This window comes from Sander vitreus, chromosome 5 (assembly GCF_031162955.1).
Source record: "Sander vitreus isolate 19-12246 chromosome 5, sanVit1, whole genome shotgun sequence".
In the NCBI taxonomy this organism is placed as follows: Eukaryota; Metazoa; Chordata; class Actinopteri; order Perciformes; family Percidae; genus Sander; species Sander vitreus.
Window position 1 is genome coordinate 36,350,466 of NC_135859.1, and position 7,500 is coordinate 36,357,965.

Sequence of the window (7,500 nt, forward strand, 5' to 3'; positions counted from 1 at the left end):
TGTAGAAAGCCGTGCAGATGTTGACCAGCTGACCCAGAGACTGAAGGCAGAACACATTCAGAAACCGTATCTCACTCAGAACAGCATGGAGGGTTGTTTTCAAAGTCTGTATGCGTGTGGAAGCACCAGAGACACTAAATAACTCCCCAAATCCCAGCAGTTATTGGGTTATACGGTTATTGATAACTGGTTGCCTAATTACAGACAACACTAAAGGTATTTATAGACTCTATGCAGAGCCTACGCTGTAGCCTACGTAAGTGGCCCAACCTTTGTGAGGATTTATACTTGCGCGCTGGTGTCAGTGCTGTAGTCGAGTCACCAGCTCGAGGTTGAGTCTGTGTTGAATTCCAAGACTGCCTACATTTCTCCACTCTGCCACCTTTAAAGAGCTGATATAAAAAATAAAAGAGGGTCCACATTAAAGAACAATTGCACCACTGTCACGATTACAAAGGGAGTTTATTTACTGACTTTGAACATCAGCCCTGGATGGAACGTCTCCCCAGCTGCTTCCCGGCCGGTCTTGGAGCCCGAGAAGGGAAAAGTGTAACATCTTATATCAAATATTTATAACCTATTTAGTCAGAAACTTCATCCAACGTCTGAATGTCATCAGTCCGCGAGTCCAAGTCAAGTCACGAGTCCAGAGAATAGATTCTCGAGTCCGACTCTGGCTGGTGTGTCTGCGTTGTTCTAGCGTATCTCTTTAAGAGGAAAGCAAAGCCGGCATTTGTGTGTGCTTGTGCGTAGGGAGTGTGTGGTAGAGCGAGTGAGAGAGTAGGGGGGGGGATTAGCTTCGGAGCGAGTAGCGTGGAGACGGAGAAACAAAGTGTCTGCCCTGTGCTTTCTGACCACGGTCGCAAGAAAAGTTAACCCTCTCCCTGATTTTTCCTGGAGAAGGAGAACCCAGGAATGAGTTGGAGGAAATGGGACGCTACCAAGCCACGGCCAAGCGCACCAATCACAGCTGTTGCTGCCTGTGTTGTTGCGACGTGGGGAGGGGGAGGTGCACCTGAGGCTACGGTGTAGGGCCTGTATCTACGTGTACCTGCACCGTGGATTCAACACATAACCATAAAACAAGCTTTGACCCAACGATAGTGACGCAATCAAATATGCATGTCCAGATAAGCAGTATGCGGCCACTGGGTTGTGTCATTGATCCACTTAGACGGGGGAAGATTGAGGGGCAAGGTCACAACATAAATATAAGACGTGTATAAAACAAATAAGATCCAAACACGCGTCTAATTGCACTGACATCTATAGCATCGTCTGTTCCCGTATGTGCCGGCCTGATGTATTATTGCTTTGCCCTCTTATGGACATAATATATTCAAACCTCTGTTTATTTAGACGCATATAAGAATATTTGAGCGTCATTTTTGGCCAATTTTGACACCTCTATTGTGGTGTGAAATTACAATATAATCTACAATATTCTGAGTTGTATTACAAATGTGACGTTCACTAATGATGAGGATTATTCTTGGAGGCACAGAGCGTTTTCCTGACGGTCACTCCAACTGTAACTAAAAGCTACATTTTAGCCAACTATTAATGGTTAACATCTCCCTATCTCTTCCTGGCCAGAAAACTGCACGTTCTGCACTGGAATGAAGGTCAAACACCTCTTGTAATCTCGCTGGATCAAACTCCATATTTTTGCTCCCGGATCATGTTGATCAGGGTCCCGCTGTAGTGAAATTTTGGCACGTGGTCCGGGGGTTAACGGAGCAGGACGGAGCGAGAGGGACAGAGTTAACTGTAATCTATCTCACGACAAAGAGCTATTCATAAGAGGGTTAAACTGATTAGGGAGACAGGAGGATTGAAGAGAGAAATTTGGGGGAGTGGGAGGGGTGAGCTGTCAGAGGCAGGGGGCCGGTCCCAGACTTATGATTGTATTCAAATCAAAACACATCCCACAATGCACCTCTGCTCGGCTCTCTTATGCACATACGGATGGACAAAGAAAAGCAGTGCGGCTGCTTCTCCAAACACAATAATCTGTGTTCCCCTGCGATTGTATCACAGGGGAAGTCATTCACTTCACCCTGTGTATTACTGCGCCTGTAAGTAGCAGTGGGAACCCCCAAATACAAAGATCACATGTTGATTTAATTCCTTTGTGACAATAAAAGCCTTCAGTCGCACATTTTACCCACATATAAGTCCAGTTTTTTCCCAGGTCATACCTGCAAACTAGTCGCTTTTCAGTGAAAATCGCCATTTTGTCATAGCTTTAAGGCCGTGTGTGTGTGTGTGTGTGTGTGTGTGTGTGTGTGTGTGTGTGTGTGTGTGTGTGTGTGTGTGTGTGTGTGTGTGTGTGTGTGTGTGTGTCTGTGTGTGTGTGTGTGTGTGTGTGTGTGTGTGTGTGTGTGTGTGTGTGTGTGTGTGTGTGTGTGTGTGTGTGTGTGTGTGTGTGTGTGTGTGTGTGTGTGTGTGTGTGTGTGTGTGTGTGTGTACATGTGTGTGTGTGTGTGTGTGTGTGTGTGTGTGTGTGTGTGTGTGTGTGTGTGTGTGTGTGTGTGTGTCTGTGTGCGTCTGTGTGTGTCTGTGTCTGTGTGTGTGTGTTTGTGTCTGTGTCTGTGTGTGCGCGTGTGTGTGTGTGTGTGTGTGTTTATGTCTGTGTGTGCGTGTGTGTGTGTGTGTGTGTGTGTGTGTCTGTTTGTGTGTGTGTGTCCTCAAGCTTGTCCTCAAGCTTCAGTCGCCACAAAACTAAGAAAATACAATATACAATACCAAAAAGGTGAATGAACAAGACTTCAGAGTTGTCCCTTCAGTTAGAGAAATAGAGAGTCAAACGCCAAAAGTAAAGAACTACTGTTGAAGCATTGGATTTATTTTAATGAGAGTCCTAATCAAACCCTAAATATTTAACGTTCCCTCTCATTATAAAGCCCCTGACACACCAACCCGACGGCCGACCGTTGGCAGAAAAGTCAGTCGTACTGATCAGTCTCCTCGAGGTCCAAAAAGTGCCTCAGAACTCACCCAAGAGACGCCGGCTTGAGCGTACGTTCTGCACGTGCACGAGACGTAATACAAGACAAGACAAGACAACAAGATATCAGAGTTTTCTCTACTTTTTTAAAGCTTTGATGCAGCAGCCGACCCTTTTTTTAGTCACCACCTAAAGGTTTTATTAGAGCTGCAACTAACAATTATTTTCACCGTCGATTAATCTAATGGATGAGTTGTTTGGTCTATAAAATGTATTCAGTGCTTCCCAAAAAAAGCCCAAGATGACGTCCTCAAATGTCTCGTTGTGTCCACAACTCAAAGACATTCAGTTTACTGTCACAGAGGAGAGAAGAAACTAGGACATGTTCACATTGAACAAGCTCCAGCTTGTCAGATCCCGCCAAATACGTGCACCTAAGTCTTCCTCAAACCTGGGAAAAGACTAGACTTATGTGGGTTAAATGTTAGCTCAGCTCGGTTGCATTGCAGGGGTTTCACTTGCAGAAAAAGCCTCATAAATCAGAAGCAGAAAGAATAGGAGATTAGAGACTGTGAAAACAACGCAGCTCCTGGCGAGCGGCACAGCTTCTGAAAGCTGAGTTCTTCCTCACCTGCCACCCGCTGGGCGAGAGAACCTGACTCTCGCTGATATGTAGCGTCTTACAGGTTCACACGGCAGCGGGCGTATTTGAGTTTCAGTTTTCTACCCTTGGCTGCTCGACCTGTTGGAAACAAGAAGCTCATTTTTAAGGTAGACGCCGGAGGAGGAGGGGGGAGGGAGGAGGAAGAGGGTTGGACACGAGAAAAAAGCAGCAGCTATTGTTTCACCTTTTCCTCTCGCCATCCATCAAAAGAGTCTAATGATGTTTGTCTCTTGAGGACTCGTGGACATTGTGTTAACGTAGAACCAGGGGGAGTGATGAATGTGTCTGCTGGGGGCGTTACGGAGCCCCGAGGTCAGAAAGGTCAACCTCTCGTAGGCTGTCAGTGGATTATCGATGCACGCAATTCCACTAACCTCTCCGTAACCCCTCGCTCAATTCCTCTTGGATTGAAAAACAGGGTGCAGCCCCGAAATCGATATCGCCAAAACCCACCAGACTCCTTTTATAACCGTAAAACATGCAAACATGGCATGCTTCAACAACTCCAAATGATGCAGTCAAAGCTCCTTTATTTCCACTTTAAATGAAGAGTTATACCGAGCATTCTTACTGCGTTCTCTCTTCAAAGTCACTTTCCTACAGTAATTAGACATGTAAAATGTCCATGTACATGTATGAAATATACACACAATATACACAATATATATACATACAATATACACAATATATATACACACAATATACACAAGTAGATTCTTAGATGTGTGTAATTTACTTCTATTTGCATTTCGGGTTCGATCGGCCAGAAAAGGCACCGCGAAAGCACCCCCCTCTCATTCCCCCTGCTCTGGTGTTTCCCCCTCTCATTCCCCCTGCTCTGGCGTTTCCCCCTCTCATTCCCTCTGCTCTGGCGTTTCCCCCTCTCATTCCCTCTGCTCTGGCGTTTCCCCCTCTCATTCCCCCTGCTCTGACATTTCCCCCCTCTCATTCCCCCCTGCTCTGGCGTTTTCCCCCTCTCATTCCCCCCCTGCTCCCCCTCTCATTCCCCCTGCTCTGGCGTTTCCCCCCTCTCATTCCCCTGCTCTGCGTTTTCCCCCCTCTCATTCCCCCTGCTCTGGTGTTTCCCCCTCTCATTCCCCCCTGCTCTGGCGTTCCCCCCTCTCATTCCCCCCTGCTCTGGCGTTCCCCCTCTCATTCCCCCCTGCTCTGGTGTTTCCCCCCTCTCATTCCCCCTGCTCCCCCTCTCATTCCCCCCTGCTCTGGTGTTTCCCCCTCTCATTCCCCCCTGCTCTGGTGTTTCCCCCCTATCATTCCCCCCTGCTCCCCCTCTCATTCCCCCTGCTCTGGTGTTCCCCCCTCTCATTCCCCCTGCTCTGGTGTTCCCCCCTCTCATTCCCCCTGCTCTGGTGTTCCCCCCTCTCATTCCCCCCCCCCTGCTCTGGTGTTTCCCCCTCTCATTCCCCCCCTGCTCTGGTGTTCCCCCTCTCATTCCCCCCTGCTCTGGCGTTCCCCCCTCTCATTCCCCTGCTCTGGTGTTTCCCCCCTCTCATTCCCCCTGCTCTGGTGTTCCCCCCTCTCATTCCCCCTGCTCTGGCGTTTCCCCCTCTCATTCCCCCCTGCTCCCCCTCTCATTCCCCCTGCTCTGGTGTTCCCCCTCTCATTCCCCCTGCTCTGGCATTTTGGGTTAAAAAGGAATATCTCCTGCTACGTTTCCTCCTCTCATTCCATTGTGAGTACCATTTGAGATTTCAGTTCAATGCCAACGATGCAACAATCACATTTAAATAAAGCAACATTTGTCACACAGCGTCAGCCTTTTGTCTGTCTTCAGGCTGAAAGGGAAAACACTCTCATTCATTTCTCTCACTCTTCCTTTTCTGCCGCTGGATGTGACACAAGGCTCTTTCTTTCTAAAGCTAAACATGTTTTTCCCCCCCGTCTTGTAATTTCTCAAATCTCTGACAGTAGAAACCCACCCTCCCCTCCATGCGTGGTCAACCCTCCCCTAACCCACGGTTGGCCTTGCCGTGTTTCTACAGCAACTGAATTTAAATCTAAACCTACAGCCCGGGCTTTTCTCTGTCTCATTGCTATGGTAACCTGAGAGAATGAGGAGTGCGGGGGGGGCTGCCGTCTCTTTGTAGTGACGGACAAGAGGGAGGCGACGGGAAAGGGTTAAGTGTTCGACAGTGAAACCTGAATTCCCCCAGGGAGACGCAGGGGGCAGGGCGCTCTCTGAGTTTTGAAAATCAACATGTATACACACCCACGTGCACGAGGCCAGCGTGCACGAGGCCAGCGTGCACGAGGCCAGCGTGCACGAGGCCAGCGTGCACGAGGCCAGCGTGCACGGTCAGTCAGAGGGATTTCCAAAAGGCTGCTTTTCAGTTCAGTTACATTAATTATCCACTGTTTGGAGTCATATTTCTGTGATTAACAGGCAAAACTATTCTCTGATTCCAGCTGCTTAAATGAGAATATTTTCTAGTTTTCTTCACATCTCTGTGACACATTTTACCCACATATAAACAACTTGTAAACAACTAGTAAACAGCTAGTAAACAGGTAGTAAACAACTAGTAAACAACTAGCAAACTAGTCGCTTTTCGGCGAAAATCGCCGTTTTGTCATAGCTTTAAGGCTGTGTGTGTGTGTGTGTGTGTGTGTGTGTGTGTGTGTGTGTGTGTGTGTGTGTGTGTGTGTGTGTGTGTGTGTGTGTGTGTGTGTGTGTGTCTGTGTGTGTGTGCGTGTGTGTGTGTGTGTGTGTCTGTCTCTGTGTGTGTGTGTGTGTGTGTGTATTTGTGTGTGTGTGTGTGTGTGTGTGTGTGTGTGTGTGTGTGTGTGTGTGTGTGTGTGTGTGTGTGTGTGTGTGTGTGTGCATGTGCGTGTGTGCGTGTGTGTGTGTGTGTGTGTGTGTGTGTGTGTGTGTGTGTGTGTGTGTGTGTGTGTGTGTGTGTGTGTGTGTGTGTGTGTGTGTGTGTGTGTGTGTGTGTGTGTGTGTGTGTGTGTGTGTACCTTTTTCAATAAAAACATATGCAGTGTCACTAGAGCTGCAAAGATTAATTCATTAGTTGCCAACTATTAAAATCAATCACCTTAACTACTTTAATTACCCTTTATTCTCTGATTACAGCTCATTAAATGTGAATATTTTCTTGTTTCTTCACTCAAACTGAGTATCTTTGAGTTGTGGACAAAACAAGGCATCTGAGGATGTCATCTTGGGCTTTTTGGGAAAACACTGATCCACATTTTTCACCATTTTCTGACATTTATTAGTCTCAACAACTAATCGATTAATGTAGAAAGTAATCCAGAAATTAATCAACAGTGAAAACATGTGCTAGTTGCAGCTCTAGTGCTGTTAGCCACAGTGATCTTTAAGTATCCCATGATATAGCTACACAAGGATTAGGTTTATGTTCAAGAGGGATTGTGTGATTTTGCACGTGAAAGTTTAGCCTGCAGCGTGGCATTTGACTCGTATGTCCAACTGGAAAAGGTTACGTAGGACACGGGCAGCTCAGGAGGGAGGATCCCTCATCCAGAGATAAGAGGAAAATGCCTAAAGTTATCCCCACACCTGTTATCATCTGCCTGCACATTTCCTCTCTCCCTGCCCTGCCCAGTTGTTTGAAAGATGCAGAGAGGTATTCATTTTATGGTGCCTCTAAGTGAGCGCCGCCCATCAAACACTGCTCTGTCTTTTAGGAGGTCAGTCAAACATTAAACCCAACTATTAAGCACAGCAACAGCCCCAGTCAGGAATGCACGGTTAATTGTTAGCTATTGTCGTGTGTCTTTACTCTCAGAGTGCTTCACCCTGTCTTTAGGCCACGTATACAGCTGAATCAATGTCATAGCTTTAAGGCCGTGCTCCGGACGCTTCTGTGTGTGTGTGTGTGTGTGTGTGTGTGTGTGTGTG